We start from the raw sequence: 16,442 nt of genomic DNA, 5'->3' as shown, positions 1-16,442 counted from the left end.
ACTGTCTCTATTTTCCGCTTGTTACAACTTGTAAAAAAGTTGTTACATCTTGGCTTAACGTGTTTATGACGTATTAGAACGTTGTTACAACTTGCTATATTGGTTGTTATAACTCGTTAGGAGGTGTTAAAACTTGTTCGAACGTTGTACCAACGTCGTAGTTTCGCTATATAGAGTGCAGAGATAGTGCTCACGGTGTGCCCGCGAGTGGGTCTCCTGGCCCCGGCACTACTCTGATGGCACACTACTGGGTGCCACAAGCTCCTGACTCTTAATGTAATATTCATGGAACAGAAGCAATAGAAAGATACAGCCTTATGTTGTGAGGTTAAGGAACCTGGAGGTGCGTTGGGGAGGCAGGGAGAGAGGCAGACAGTCAGGCAGGCAGGTAGGCAGGTAGGCAGGCAAGCAAGCAGGCAGGCAGGGAGGGAGGCAGGCAGACAGGCAGGCAGGCAGGCAGGCAAACAGGCAGGCAGGCAGGGAGGCAGGCAGGCAGGCAGGCAGGCAGGCAGGTAGGAAAGCAGGGCAGGCATGCAGGCAAGCAGGCAGGTAAGCAGGCAGGCAGGTAGGGAAGCAGTCAGCAAGGAAAGGGTACAAAGCATCATAGAGAGGGCGGCTACCACATTGCCAGGGTACAGAAGTGTACCGCATACTCTGGGCCGGTAGCGTACTAACATAGACTTAGGAAATCATGTACGACAACATCTTAGGGAAGAATGTCACACAACATCCTGATGAGCGATATCAAGCAACACCCTGAGGAGAAGATATCATGCAACATCCTGAGGAGAAGATATCATGCAACATCCTGAGGAGAAGATATCATGCAACATCCTGAGGAGAAGATATCATGCAACATCCTGAGGAGAAGGTATCATGCAACATCCTGAGGAGAAGATATCATGCAACATCCTGAGGAGAAGATATCAAGCAACACCCTGAGGAGAAGATATCATGCAACATCCTGAGGAGAAGATATCATGCAACATCCTGAGGAGAAGATATCATGCAACATCCTGAGGAGAAGATATCATGCAACATCCTGAGGAGAAGGTATCATGCAACATCATGAGGAGAAGATATCATGCAACATCCTGAGATGCGAGGTGTCACCAGAGGAGTCCCACAGGGTTCAGTCCTTGGACCTATACAGTTTCTGATATATGTAAATGATCTCCCAGAGGGTATAGACTCGTTCCTCTCAATGTTTGCTGATGATGCAAAAATTATGAGGAGGATTAAGCCAGAGGAAGATAGTATAAGGCTACAAGATGACCTAGACAAACTGAAGGAACGGTCCAACTAGTGGCTACTAAAGTTCAGCCCGAGTAAGTGTAAGGTAATGAAACTAGGCGGAGGAAATAGGAGGCCAGACACTGGATACCGAATGGGAGAGGAAGTCCTTCACGAAACTGACAGAGAGAAAGATCTAGGTGTTGATATCACGCCAAACCTCTCTCCTGAAGCCCACATTAAAAGTATGACATCGGCGGCGTATGCGAGGCTGGCTAACATCAGAACTGCCTTCAGAAACCTGTGTAAAGAATCTTTAAGAACCATGTATACCACATATGTAAGGCTAATCCTGGAGTATGCGGCCCCAGCATGGAGCCCGTATCTAGTCAAGCACAAGACGAAGCTGGAAAAAGTTCAGAGGTATGCCACTAGACTAGTCCCAGAACTAAGAGGCATGAGTTACGAGGAAAGGCTGCGTGAATTGCACATCACGTCGGTGAAAGACAGAAGTGCTCGGGGAGACATGATCACCACAAACAAAATTTTCAGGGTAATTGACAGGTTTATCTTGAGATAGTTATCTTGTTATCTTAAGACAAGGATGGACTATTTAACACGGGTGGTACACGAACAAGGGGACACAGGTGGAAACTGAGTACCTAAATGAGTCACAGAGACATTAGAAAGAATTTTTTCAGTGTCAGAGTAATTAGTAAATGGAATGCACTAGGAAGTGATGTGGTGGAGGCTGACTCCATACACAGTTTCAAAGGTAAATATGATAGAGATCGAGAAGCTCAGGAATCTGTACACCAGTAGATTGACGGTTGAGAGGCGGGACCAAAGAGCCGAAGCTCAGTCACCGCACGCATAACTAGGTGGGTTCACTGCCCCCACGTAATACCAGTCGTAGAGTGTGCTGCCCCATCTTGAAAAAACAAAAAAGGTTCAGAGATTTGCAACGCGGGTCGTCCGGGAATTGAGAAGGATGGGGGTATGAAGCAAGACTGAAAGAACTAGCCCTGACGTAGAGAAAAGAGGGAGGAGGCATGATTGAGATCTATAAAATACTTAAGAAGGGGACTGAAAAAGTGCAAAAAGAGATGTTTAAAATAAATAACAATAGAACGAGAGGGCATTGATGGACTCTTGAGACTCAGATGAGTCAAAAAGATGTTAGAGAATTTTCTTTTAGCGTAAGATTACAGCGGCAAAGTGGAATGAACTAAAGAGTAGGTTGAAGAAGTAAACTACTTTCATAACTTTAAAAATAGATGTCAATAGGTCAGGAGTCATTACATTAGACAACTAACCATTACTATACACACACACACACACACACACACACACACACACACACACACACACACACACAAAAAAAAAAAAAAAAAATGGTCCAACAAATGGCTACTAAAATTCAACCCAGGTAAATGTAAGGTAATGAAACTAGACGAAACTAGACTAAACATTGAGAAAGACAGAGAAAGAGAGAAGTATACAGACGGAAAGAGAAGAGAGAGAAAATACATAATAGCCGTTAGAGAGACAAAGAATAGTAAGCGACCGTGAGAGAGAGAGAGAGAGAGAGAGAGAGAGAGAGAGAGAGAGAGAGAGAGAGAGAGAGAGAGAGAGAGGTAACACCTAAGAGCCGTGAGAGAGCTGGAAATATTTTCATAGCCAGCCATTACCAACTTAAGATGTGATGGCAATTAAAAACTTCTTAAAGCTTATATACATACTTTTGGGCGTCTGGCGCTGAATGTGCTCCTGTGTGAGGACACAGCTACTGGTAGATGAGGCTACCAGGACACAGCTACTGGTAGATGAGGCTACCAGGACACAGCTACTGGTAGATGAGGCTACCAGGACACATCTACTGGTAGATGAGGCTACCAGGACACAGCTACTGGTAGATGAGGCTACCAGGACACAGCTACTGGTAGATGAGGCTACCAGGACACAGCTACTGGTAGATGAGGCTACCAGGACACAGCTACTGGTAGATGAAGCTACCAGGACACAGCTACTGGTAGATGAAGCTACCAGGACACAGCTACTGGTAGATGAGGTTACCAGGACACAGCTACTGGCAGATGAGGCTACCAGGACACAGTTACTGGTAGATGAGGCTACCAGGACACAGTTACTGGTAGATGAGGCTACCAGGACACACATACTGGTAGATGAGGCTACCAGGACACAGCTACTGGTAGATGAGGCTACCAGGACACACATACTGGTAGATGAGGCTACAAGGACACAGCTACTGGTAGATGAGGCTACCAGGACACAGTTACTGGTAGATGAGGCTACCAGGACACACATACTGGTAGATGAGGCTACCAGGACACAGCTACTGGTAGATGAGGCTACCAGGACACAGTTACTGGTAGATGAGGCTACCAGGACACACATACTGGTAGATGAGGCTACCAGGACACAGCTACTGGTAGATGAGGCTACCAGGACACAGCTACTGGTAGATGAGGCTACCAGGACACACAGCTACTGGTAGATGAGGCTACCAGGACACAGCTACTGGTAGATGAGGCTACCAGGACACACAGCTACTGGTAGATGAGGCTACCAGGACACAGCTACTGGTAGATGAGGCTACCAGGACACACAGCTACTGGTAGATGAGGCTACCAGGACACAGCTACTGGTAGATGAGGCTACCAGGACACACAACTACCAGTCCTCACATGCTGGTTACACGTTCACGTTGCAGGGGCCTCGATGCTGAGTGGACAACGCTCGGGGATCGTAGTCCTAAGGGCCCGGGTTCGATTCCCGGGCGAGGCGGAAACAAATGGGCAGTTTCTTTCACCCTTCCTGGGGATGTGTGTGTGTGTGTGTGTGTGTGTGTGTGTGTGTGTGTGTGTGTGTGTGTGTGTGTGTGTGTGTGTGTTAGAAATATATGTAATAGATATAATAGAGGAAAAATAGATTCGTTAGAAAGGCGGGGTCCAAGAACTAATAGCTCGATTCTGTAGACACAAATAGTAAATACACGTCTACCAGTATACTACGAGAAGGATTAAGACAGAGGGCAGCAAGGGACATACACATATTTCTAATGTCTCTCAGGTGTTCACATTCACGTAGATAGTGGTCAAGGCGGTGTCCGTCACTCTCACCACAGATTCTGCAACTCCTCTGCTCAACTGTTGTTTCCATTCCGAATCGCCATGGATATTTGTATCCAAGACGGATTCTCGCTATTACTGATTCTCTCCCGCGTGCTCCTCCTCTTCGTCCATAATGATTGGGATTGCCAGCTACAATCATGTTGTACCATCGTACAGATTCAGTGATTTGTGTTTCTACCCTCTTTTCCTCAGTTACCTTGTCACGGTGATGTTGCCTGACAATACCTCTAATTTGTAGAAGAGTCTTGGGTATGAAGTATTCAATATGGTCTCCTTCAGCGCCGTTACTGTTATATGCAGGTGAGGTAGATTGGTCGGCACAGCGCCGGCCTCGCTTCTTGCAAGATCAGCGGCTCCATCTCCGATGGTCCATAAGGGGTTTGTGCACAGATCTATCCCCACCTCATCCTCCTATCCTAGCCTCACATTTCTTCATGTGTTATATAGTCATCCTGGCCTAGAGCTTCCTTTTGATCTTCCACACTCGTGAGCTTCAAAGTAGTTGTGTCTACTATTCCCCGTACCACGTACCGTACCACGTACCACTCTCTCGACCGGTACAACGCGCGCCTGTTTGGAGTGGTGGAGGCAGAGCAACTCTGCAGGGCAAACATTCTCTCACAGTCAGCTGTAAAGAGTTGTAAACACTGAGACTCGCTGATACGCTCTTAGGTTTATTTCCCCTCTGTAAGGGTTCCTGAAGCGAGTGGGGTAGAATATGCAGGTGATCTTGCCCACTCCTCCAGTACGCCCCCCAACCCCACACTCCTCCCCACTCCATCTGACCCCCTCTGTCGACCCCCGACAGGGGTCCGCTCCCCCCCCCCCAATCCCCCATCGTGGCAAGTGGGGAGCGTCTCAGTGGGCAAGTGGGAACTGTAGCCGGACCCACCACCGTAGTTACCTGCTAATTTGCACTTACTGTTTATTGCATTATAATGTTCTAATTACTATAATTAATGTACAATTTGTGGAATAACCCAGCATCACTGTATCTCTGTAGTGGAGAGAGGCGAGGCAGGCAAGGCAGGGGTGGGTGAATGGCAGAGGGAAGTACGTGACAGGTCTTGAAGGTAGAGGGGTGGCAGGGGAGGGAAGCAAGGGTGGGCGGCAAGGGTTTGAGGCAGGGGAAGGTGGCAGCTAAGGCAGCCAGACATCCTCACACCATCATAATCTAAGGATCACTGTAGCTAACTGGAGCTTCAGGACCTCAGCTAAACATCAGACGACCTAACACTTACTTGTTATCCCCCACCAACGTGTTCTCTGTAATTCCTCCTCCTCCTCCACTGTTTCTTCCTTCATGTGTCTCTCACTCACTCCAATATTCTTTTAACCCTTCCTCCCCCACCCATCCGCCTTAACTACCCATCCCTCAGGGCAGTTCTCCCGTTCGCGGGAATATTTTCCTGCTGTGTTATGAGCCTCCCACAGCTCTCCCACGCTCCCTCTCCCTCCCACACTCCCTCTCCCTCCCACGCCAAGCTCATACCTGTGGGACGGAGGAGGTAAGGAAGGGGGAGAAAGCTGAGGGGCTGGGGGAGGAAGTTCGCTTCCTTCGTTGAGGGAATAAATATATATATATATATATATATATATATATATATATATATATATATATATATATATATATATATATATATATATAATACTTGCATAATAGACAAAACCCAAGATTCAAGAAGATTACAAATTCTTGAGGCAATTCACATAAGAATAGAGCGACCTACCATGAACACCCAAATCACGGAACTATTTACTCTACCCACCATGAGAGTAAGGACAAGACAAGAACATATCGATGCCAACACAGAAGACAATGTCCAACATAACAGGCCAATTACACTGGATTAATCTTTGTGTTTAGATAGGAGATGCCTCGTATGGGCCAATAAGCCTTCTGCAGCCCCTATGTTTATCCCTTATGTATCCCCCCATGTTTTCACCTTCATTGTATTATCACCTGACCTAATGCGGGTATAAAATCAACTAGTATTGTAAGATCTGTTCACTTGAGAATGAACCATGGAGGTTCGAAACGTCGTGCAAATTATACAAATAAGTGTAATACACTCTATAGTAAATCACTTCTTTTCTTCACCTTAAAAGTACGAAAATGAGTTTTGGAGAACTCCTATTTCAATTAAGCCCTGATGCTAAGAAAATAGTTAGAGGGATAGAAGCCCTAAACCAGAAAATAATAAATACAGAATATGCGGTCATATTCAATGAAACATGTTTGAAAGAAAACCTGCTGCCAGTATACACCAATATATATATATATATATATATATATATATATATATATATATATATATATATATATATATATGTATATATATGTCGTACCTAGTAGCCAGAACGCACTTCTCAGCCTAATATGCAAGGCCCGATTTGCCTAATAAGCCAAGTTTTCTTGAATTATTAAATTTTCTCTATTTTTTTTCTTATGAAATGATAAAGCTACCCATTTCATTGTGTATGAAGTAAATTTTTTTTTATTGGAGTTAAAATTAACGTAGATATATGACCGAACCTAACCAACCCTACCTAACCTAACCTAACCTATCTTTATAGGTTAGGTTAGGTTAGGTAGCCGAAAAAGTTAGGTTAGGTTAGGTAGGTTAGGTAGTCGAAAAACAATTAATTCATGAAAACTTGGCTTATTAGGCAAATCGGGCCTTGAATAGTAGGCTGAGAAGTGAGTTCTGGCTACTAGGTACGACATATATATATATATATATATATATATATATATATATATATATATATATATATATATATATATATATATATATATATATATATATATATATATATATACTGGCAGCAGGTTTTCTTTTATGAATGTCTCATTGAATATGACAGCATATTCCGTATTAACTATTTTCTGATTTAGGGCTTCTATCCCTCTTACTAATGCTCTTGCGTAAGGGTTCAGCTGGACGAGGAGTTCACCAAAAGTCATGTTGTTTTCAAGGTGAAGAAAATAATTGAATAACTGAAGAATGTATTACACTTATTATAAAATCGCACAACGTTTCGAACCTTCATGGTTCATTCTCAAGTGATAAGAAATTACAGATCTCGTTACATTTGTACCAGTACGGGGTCAGGTGAGAGAACAAGTAGAATAAATGAAAAGGTCAGGGGGATAAATAGGAGATAAAAAGGGGATAAATAGGGGATAATAGGGGACGAAGCACATACAAAGATTAATCTGGTGTAATAGGCCTATTCACCCGATTAACTCTGTGTATCAATGTATTTATGTCTGCAGGTTAGATTAGCATTTTAAAAGCACTACAGTCACCTTCTGTGGTTGATTGTTCAATAATTCCCTGAACTATATGTTTAACAGATCTCTAGCCCTGTCCATGGAGGACAGAAGAAAATATATATATGCTGGTTAGCATTGTAAATGTGTGGTCACGTCTGTGGTAGAAAAATAATAATAATAATAAAATCTTAAGCATGTACGGAAGTGCGATTTAAGAATCGAGTTAAGGCATGCTCGGGAGGTGTCAGTAAAGATTGACCCTCTCTCACAAGTGGGAAGTTTCGCTGTCTGTCAACTGCTTAGCAACTTGATGGTCCAGTTGGGTGGTTGACGCAATAGACTATATCTCTCATGGTTGAGAGGTTGTCTATTCCTATCTATCTATTCCTATCTATGAATGTCTATTCCTCTCGTCAGCAGAGACTTTGTTGGCAAGCAGAGAAGTGGTCTTGTACCGAAATGAGTCAACGATTCTTATTTATCTCTAAGGATAAACGGGGACTTTGTCAGAATCTTTACGGCTGAAATTTTTTAGAGAATTCGTCGATGATAGTCGTGAGCCGCTATTGCTTAGCTAATCTTGGTGATGTTCTTCAGTGGAGGGCCGGGTGTGTGGAGGCTGAGCAAGTGGGAGATGTCACTGCCATTCACTGGGAGCTTAGCATATATGAGGCACTCAGAAGTTAATTGATTGCCACCTCTTAGGTGGCTTAATCTTCATCAATCAATCAATCAATCAAGTCCCGGCAGTCCAGCACTGACAGGACAACACCTGGGAAAGTGATGGCAAAGGAGAAAGCAATTGAATTGACTTTTGAAACATAAGAGTCGACGTTCAAGAAAGAATAGAAGAAGTCGGGCCCATTACGCCTCGTGCTGCACTTCCGTGGTTCGGCTTTAATATTTTATTAACATTCTAAGGTACATACGTATTTATACATCTGCCCTGTATTATATGGAGGGTTACATAGTGTGTGTCAAGAGCTAACCCCTGGACAATATGGAGGGTTACATAGTGTGTATCAAGAGCTAACCCCTGGTAAGGCATTCACTCATCTACTGAGATCAGCTGTCCTGACACTAACTAATAATTGCTTGAAATTATTTGGCGGAGGCATTAAAATAGTCATTTGTAGTCTAACACTTTTCTGGATTTTGTCCGACCTTGCCTGGAACCTGTTCAGGTCCTCCTGGACCAAGATTCAGTGAACGTTGTGTATATATATTCTTACTGTGCCACGATGGCACTCAGGTCAGAAGACCCCGACGCTTAATTCACTAAAGATGTTCCAGTCCAGTACCTTAAGGTAGCTGGTTCTGGTTCACCTGCTTCTCGACAGAGGGAAATCTATCACTCTGGTCACTATCTTCGTCAGACCAGAGTGAAGGTCATATTGTTTATCACATCGCTTAGCCAATCACGGTGCCGGCTCAGCTGCACAACTGACCAATCATGTACGGTTTATATCAGCTGATATATGTCAACAAAATGAGTTTACATATTCACTGCGTGGTTTACTTTCACTTCTCGGTGTTCCAGGTATATAAATAGTTTATTTAGCCCTAAATTATATTCAGGAATAAATGTCCTCTTACAAAGAACGTCACTTTTCGCTCGAATGCGTTACATAAAGCTAAAAGTTGTCGTACTAGAAAAAAGTGCTCTCCCGTTTTCTGTTTTTGGGTTTTGGTGGGTTTTTTTCCCACATATGAGTAAGCGCTTTCAAAGTATGAAAAGTATTTGAATGCGGCAAGTATTCAAGAACTTTGGTTAGAATTTTTTCCTAACTGGAATCACTGGCTTAATTTTCTGTATTTAATTTGCCATGAATAATTTAGTATGTAGGCCTTTAATTACTTAATTTCTAAAATACTTGAAAACTTTGATTATGGGAGAGCTATTTTTATTACCAGAAAATTTGGTATGGATTACCCCTTTGACTTTACTTAGTATAAATGAATAGCAATTAATATTGAATTATTAAGTATTTGTATAATAACTTGCTCTGCTAGTTTTTATTTGTCTTTTTCATATAATATATTTAATACGAGTTACAAATACACACAGCATATATTGCTGTTATGACGGGATCTGTTGATTGATGAAGATTAGCCACCCAAAAGGTGGCACGGGCATGAATAGCCCGTAATGGGATCTGTTGACGAAGGTCCAGTATTTAGAGTGCTCCGTTGCGTAGTGGAGAGAGCTTGCGGGTTTCGTGAAGCTAAGAGCGTTCTAGAGGTACCAAACGGGTGCTTTTAGGAAGCTCAGCGTTCGTAAACAGTTTGTAAACAGCAGGTAAGTGGTGATATAGACTGCAGATCACCGCGTATATATGTGAGTGTGTTCTTAAATATATGTATTCGTCGTCAGGTGAGAATAGTTCGCCCTCTTGCTTAGGGAGCCCGTCCTCAGACCTCATCCATTACCATGAGAGTCCACACCCACCCTCTAACCACCTGGATAGTTATCTAGATATTTGTGATGGTCTGCAAGCATATTACAGTTCCAGTAATAATCTACATGTAAACTGGGAAATGAACCTTTGTCGTAAACAGAGATATTATTCGCGAGTAACTTTACTGAAATAGAAATCGTTGGTTTAAAATATAAAACGTTTAGCTGAAAACGTTTTCTTCGAAGAATTTGGTTTTCTGTAAACGATATTTGCGGGTACACTGAAATAGTTTTTGAATTTCATATTTCACATTATCGTCAATATCGTAACCTAAATTAAACCTAACCTAACCTAACCATGGATAGAGTAGATAATAGCACAAACTATGTAGGCGTTCCCAATCCATTTCCCTGAGGGGATCTTCTCCCTGAGTTGTGCTTCCCATACCTACTGTTAAAATTATATATATTGGGAGAAAAGTCACAATAACCGGCTGAGACAAATTTACCTAATTCTGCACACAGTGGAACTAAAAAAAACGATGTTTCTATCCATCATGGACCCCCCTTATCAGGCCGTGACTCGATAAGGGTCAAGGAGGGACTGAAACGTCGTCCCTTTCACTTCACACGTGTGGATGGGTTATCTATGTATGCAGCTAGCCTCAGCTACCTTCCATTTGCTCACTATATTCTTACAATTTTAATATGTTGTTTATAGTAGTTATTTTCAAGTCGCATTTTCATTATTCTAATTTTATGTCATAAGTTTTGCAAAATATAAGCTACAATGCCGCAATTGTAGGCTATATATAAGATTGTACGCCTGTACACCTGTTCACTTTTATTTGTTGATCTAAATCTCACTCACCCAATGGCTCATCAGAGTCTATATAGTTTCACCCCTTGTCCTCTCATCCTGGCCCGGTGGTCTTGCTAAACATTTCGCTGCTGTCCACTTTGTCTGTGCCTCTAAGCCTCGTGTCTGGTGTGATTATATGGCCTCTGAGTCTTCTCTTATCCAGCGTGGTGCTCCAATTTCCAAAAATGTTCCTGAGAGCTCTGATGCAAACCTCTGGATCTACTATAATTTTCTCTCTGCGGCTTTGTGGCTGGTGTTTTCTGGCACTGCAGGTTATACATGTGTGTGTGTGTGTCGTTGGTGTATGTACCTCTTATATGTACATCTATGTATGTTTAGATTTATGCTGTGTGTGTGTGTGTGTGGACCGTTCGTCCACTTGTAGAGGTGACTATCAGAGCGCTCTAAGCCCTCCCCCTCCCCCCCCCCACCTTAGTTGGTCACCCCCTTGCTTGGACGTCAATCATTTCTAACCTCTACCACCAGTAGTACCCGTATTACATCCCCCCCACTACCAGTACCCACTACTACCAACATTCAGTATCACCAGACAAATCAGGACTCGCCACCAACCACTATGCAACTAGGTAAGTACTATCACCAGCACCTGAAACAACCATTCACCATCAACACAAACCATCCGCCTCCAACCATCACCACCACCACAACCTCTATCAACCAACCACCACCACTACCCACCATCAACCAACCCCCACCTCCACCCCATTAACCAACCACCACCACCACCATCAACAACCAACCACCACCAACACCATCAACCAACCACCACCACCACCAACACCATCAACCAACCACCACCACCACCACCATCAACCAACCAACCACCACCACCACCATCGCGGTGCTCATCCACCTCTCTCAGAGCAGCCATACACTAGTGTCCCCATCTTGAAATTAACAGTGAGGCCGTTTACATAACATTAAGCGCTATCCCGGAGCATTAAGAGCATGCTAGACAAATGACATTAGCATTTTAAACTCGTGGTTATCCCCCGCGCCGGCACAGCCTAGGTACAGAAACTTTACAGCTGTGGGGGGGAGGGAGATATGATAATGATTTTCCCGCTCTACCCCCAGAACATTGTGCTTTAGGTGGCATTTTCTTCCGCGCCGTCGACTCATTTACAGTAGGCTTTACGCGCTCCGGGCATATATACCCTCCACTCTGATTAAACTACACTTCCAGGTATAACTATGCTATCTTGGGAATATACCAGTGTTGCAGAGCGTCTTCCGTCAACACACGCAACCCAAAAAAAACAACTGTAGAAACATTGCAAGATGGAGAAAAGTATGAGAAATTAATTTTTTTTTTCGGGGAATGACCGGCGGGGGCGGGGTAAGAACAGGACCGAGCGAGACTTGCTGTGCTGCTTCCTTTTTCAGATGTTGTGGTCGCGGGAGAGTTACGAGCAGCGACCCGTTACTTACGGCGCGGCCAAAGTTACGGTGGGGGGTGTTTACTTACGACTCACACTTAGGATCCTCGCTAACTTACAGCGGCCCGTTATTAACACCAGATACCAACCATGAAATTTCATCAACGTAAAAAAAAAAAAAGAAGAGGAGGAAAAAAATATGCGTTGCTAGTTTAATGAACGGATAAATTTGCTGGTATATATATATATATATATATATATATATATATATATATATATATATATATATATATATGGCACAACTCTCCTAAACACGAGAGTTAAGTATACAACTTTAGAACACTTTCCCACCAGGAGACTCGAACCCTAGCCAGCACAGAAGCCTTCCAGCAACTGGCATAACAGGTACGCCTTAACCCTCTGCACCACCGCTCAGACCCTTAAAAGAGATGGTAATTTCGGAGTATTTAAATACACCAAAGATCAACACCTCCCAAGAGCACCAGAGCAAGTGAGGGGTCATTTAGACGTTAATTTCATCAAGTCCCTGTTAATATGGGAAGACACAGTGTCTCTGCTTAAGGCACAACTCTCCTAAACACGAGAGTTAAGTATACAACTTTAGAACACTTTCCCACCAGGAGACTCGAACCCTAGCCAGCACAGAAGCCTTCCAGCAACTGGCATAACTGGAAGGCTTCTGTGCTGGCTAGGGTTCGAGTCTCCTGGTGGGAAAGTGTTCTAAAGTTGTATATATATATATATATATATATATATATATATATATATATATATATATATATATTGGTAGCCATACACAATATACTAATATATATATATTACTATATATAATATACTAATATATATATTAGAAATAAAAATGAATTTTGGAGAATTGATCTTTGAATTACCATCAACAGTGAAAAGAAACGTAAGAAATATCGAGAAAATTCGTGTTAGAATCATTAATCTTACTTTTTCGGTCATATTTAATAATATATGTCTACAGGAAAGACTGCTACCAAAATATACTAATATATATATATATATATATATATATATATATATATATATATATATATATATATATATAAATATATATATATATATATATATATATATATATATATATATATATATATATATATATACCCGACAGCACTTGGTGGTAAGCTTGGGCATAGATATTTCATCGAATCACGGAGAAATATTACGGTCGTTGGGGATATAGCCTCGGCTACCAATGACTTTTTTACAGTCATGGTGGTCGAGTGGTTAATTGGATATATGAGAGCATAAGAATGGAAGTAACTGCAAAGGGCCTATTGGCCCATGCTTCCTCTTGATGCTTCTATATTGGTACGGAGTCTTGAAGTGGGTAGAATATAGCTGTGCATTAATTGGCTGTTGATTGCTGGTGTTGGCTTTTTGATGTGTAGTGCCTGGCAGATGTCGAGCCGCCTGCTATCGCTGTACCTATCGATGATTCTTGTGTTGTTTGTTAAGACTTCTCTGGTGATGGTCTGGTTGTGGGAAGAGATTATATGTTCTTTAATGGAGCCCTGTTGCTTATGCATTGTTAATCGCTTGGAAAGATATGTTGTTGTCTTGCCTATATACTGAGTTCTTTGGGGCTTACAAAGTGTAAGCCCCAAAGTTTAGTGTTTTCAGGTTACAGTTGTGTGTGTAAACTAAAGTCTTTGAAAATGTAATAAGTTATTACGAAACGCGTTCAAGCGTCGCATCAGACTAGAAATAAAAAGGAATTTTGGAGAATTGATTTTTCAATTACCATCGACAGTAAAAAGAAACATAAGAAATATTGAGAAAATTCGTGTTAGAATTATTAATCTTACTTTTTCGGTCATATTTACAACATATGTTTACTAGAAAGACTGCTACCAAAATATACTAATACACACACACACACACACACACACACACACACACACACACACACACACACACACACACACACACACACACACACACACACATATATATATATATATATATATATATATATATATATATATATATATATATATATATATATAATGCACAACTTGCCTAAACACGCAAGAGAAGTTATACAACCTTAGAACACTTTCCCACCAGGAGATTCGAACCCTAGCCAGCACAGAAGCCTTACAGCAACTGGCATAAAAGGCTTAAAGGTGTACCAGTTATGCCAGTTGCTGTAAGGCTTCTGTGCTGGCTAGGGTTCGAATCTCCTGGTGGGAAAGTGTTCTTATATAACAACGATCACAAAAACACTGATCCAAGTATGCGGAAAACCAACACGTGAAAAACTGAGAACACTAAACCCGTTTCCCACTCAATTCTCCATCATCAGCGCAAAATAGAATCATTCATCATTCTATTTTGCTCTGATGTAGGCGAACAACACATCCGAATATATCGTCAACGTATCTCCAGTAGAGCCTAGGATTCAGCCCTTCCCTCTGCATGACGGACGACTCAACATGACCATGAATGCCTGACCGAACAAGACCCCTCAATGAGAAGGACCCCATCGCCACACCATCAACTTGCAGGTAGAGTCTATACCCTCTGGGCCCAGGAAAGGAGCTTCAGTGGTACAGGCCTTCAGCATATTCCGTAAAAACAGTTCGGGGTACCTTGAGTGGAGGAAAATGCTATTGTTGATACTCACATATATATATATATTTCAACATTGGGATTTGTAATTGTATATTACCACGTGAGCAATTAGCAGCCCGTTCCATTGGATATAAGGGAACACACAGTGGCCCCCTGCAGTAGGAGGCAGAATGTCGACAATTAACAAAGAGATCTCATTGTACTCAAATGTAATTACACCAGTCACATGGCAAAATAGACAGTAGGGATTAACTCACATTATTTGGGAAGGTAATGTTATGTATTATTTAGAAACCGGCCGGTATGTATATCATTAGGTTTTATATTCTGTTCCTGTGATTATATGACACTTTAATTTAAGCGGAGGTAGGTTTAAAGTGATGTTGATTTAAGCGGAGGTAGGGAGACACTGTGACTTATCCCCACGGATGCTGGCCCCTCAAGGAAATACGTATAACAGGTATTAATCAAGATGCTAAGGTGCATCTTGAGGTGTATTTTACACCAAACATCTTGATTCTTGATCAATGAAATAACACGTACGTACGTATAGATCACGTACGTACGTGTGATCTCTTCACGTACAAGGTGTATAGATCAGGTCCTAGATATATGTACATCCCCTGGGGATGCTCCCTGGGTCCAAAACACCGGGGTTTATACCAAGAAACATACACCATAACGGGGCTGAAGTAGTTTTGACCAGACCACACACTAGAAGTCAATGATCCAGGACGGACAAGACGATTGTCCGTCCTGGACAAGCGACTTGAGAATGGTCCAGGACGGACCGAAACGTCGTCGTCGTCCCTTCACCTTCTAGTGTGTGGTCTGGTCAAATCATACACCGTTTCTTGATGTATATTCAGAGGAAAGTTTATTATGGTCCTGGACTGTGTTAGGGACTATATTTGGTAGTAGGTTATTTAAGGTCTTGAGGTGTTCTTAATAACCTTTAGCCCGCGGTTGAAGGGCCTTCAGTCATCCACATGTCAAACGTGAGTGACGCCGTCAGTTAAGGCAACACGCATATTTTGCCTCTGTCAACTGTCAAACCAGTTGATTGACAGTTGAGTGGCGGGATCGATGAGCCAAAGTTCAGCCCCCCTGGCAAGCACAACTAAATGAGTACACCCATAGATGGCGGTGAGTAACCAAACTGGCGCTGCTGCCAGTAGTGAGTAACTTACTCCGTGGTGTAGTGGTAAGACACTCGCCTGGCGTTCCGCGAGCGTTTTGTCATGGGTTCGTATCCTGGCCGGGGAGGATTTACTGGGCGCAAATCCTTAACTGTAGCCTCTGTTTAACTCAACAGTAAAATGTGTACTTGGTTGTAACAACGATTCTTCGCGGCGGGGATCGTATTCCAGGGACCTGCCTGAAACGCTACGCGTACTAGTGGCTGTACAAGAATGTAACAACTCTTGTATATACCTCAAAAAAAAAAAACTCATCGACCATACCTCACATTCAGTCTCATGCCATATCA

This window comes from Procambarus clarkii, chromosome 1 (assembly GCF_040958095.1).
Source record: "Procambarus clarkii isolate CNS0578487 chromosome 1, FALCON_Pclarkii_2.0, whole genome shotgun sequence".
NCBI classification, from domain to species: domain Eukaryota; kingdom Metazoa; phylum Arthropoda; class Malacostraca; order Decapoda; family Cambaridae; genus Procambarus; species Procambarus clarkii.
Note: the sequence above shows the minus strand (reverse complement) of the source record.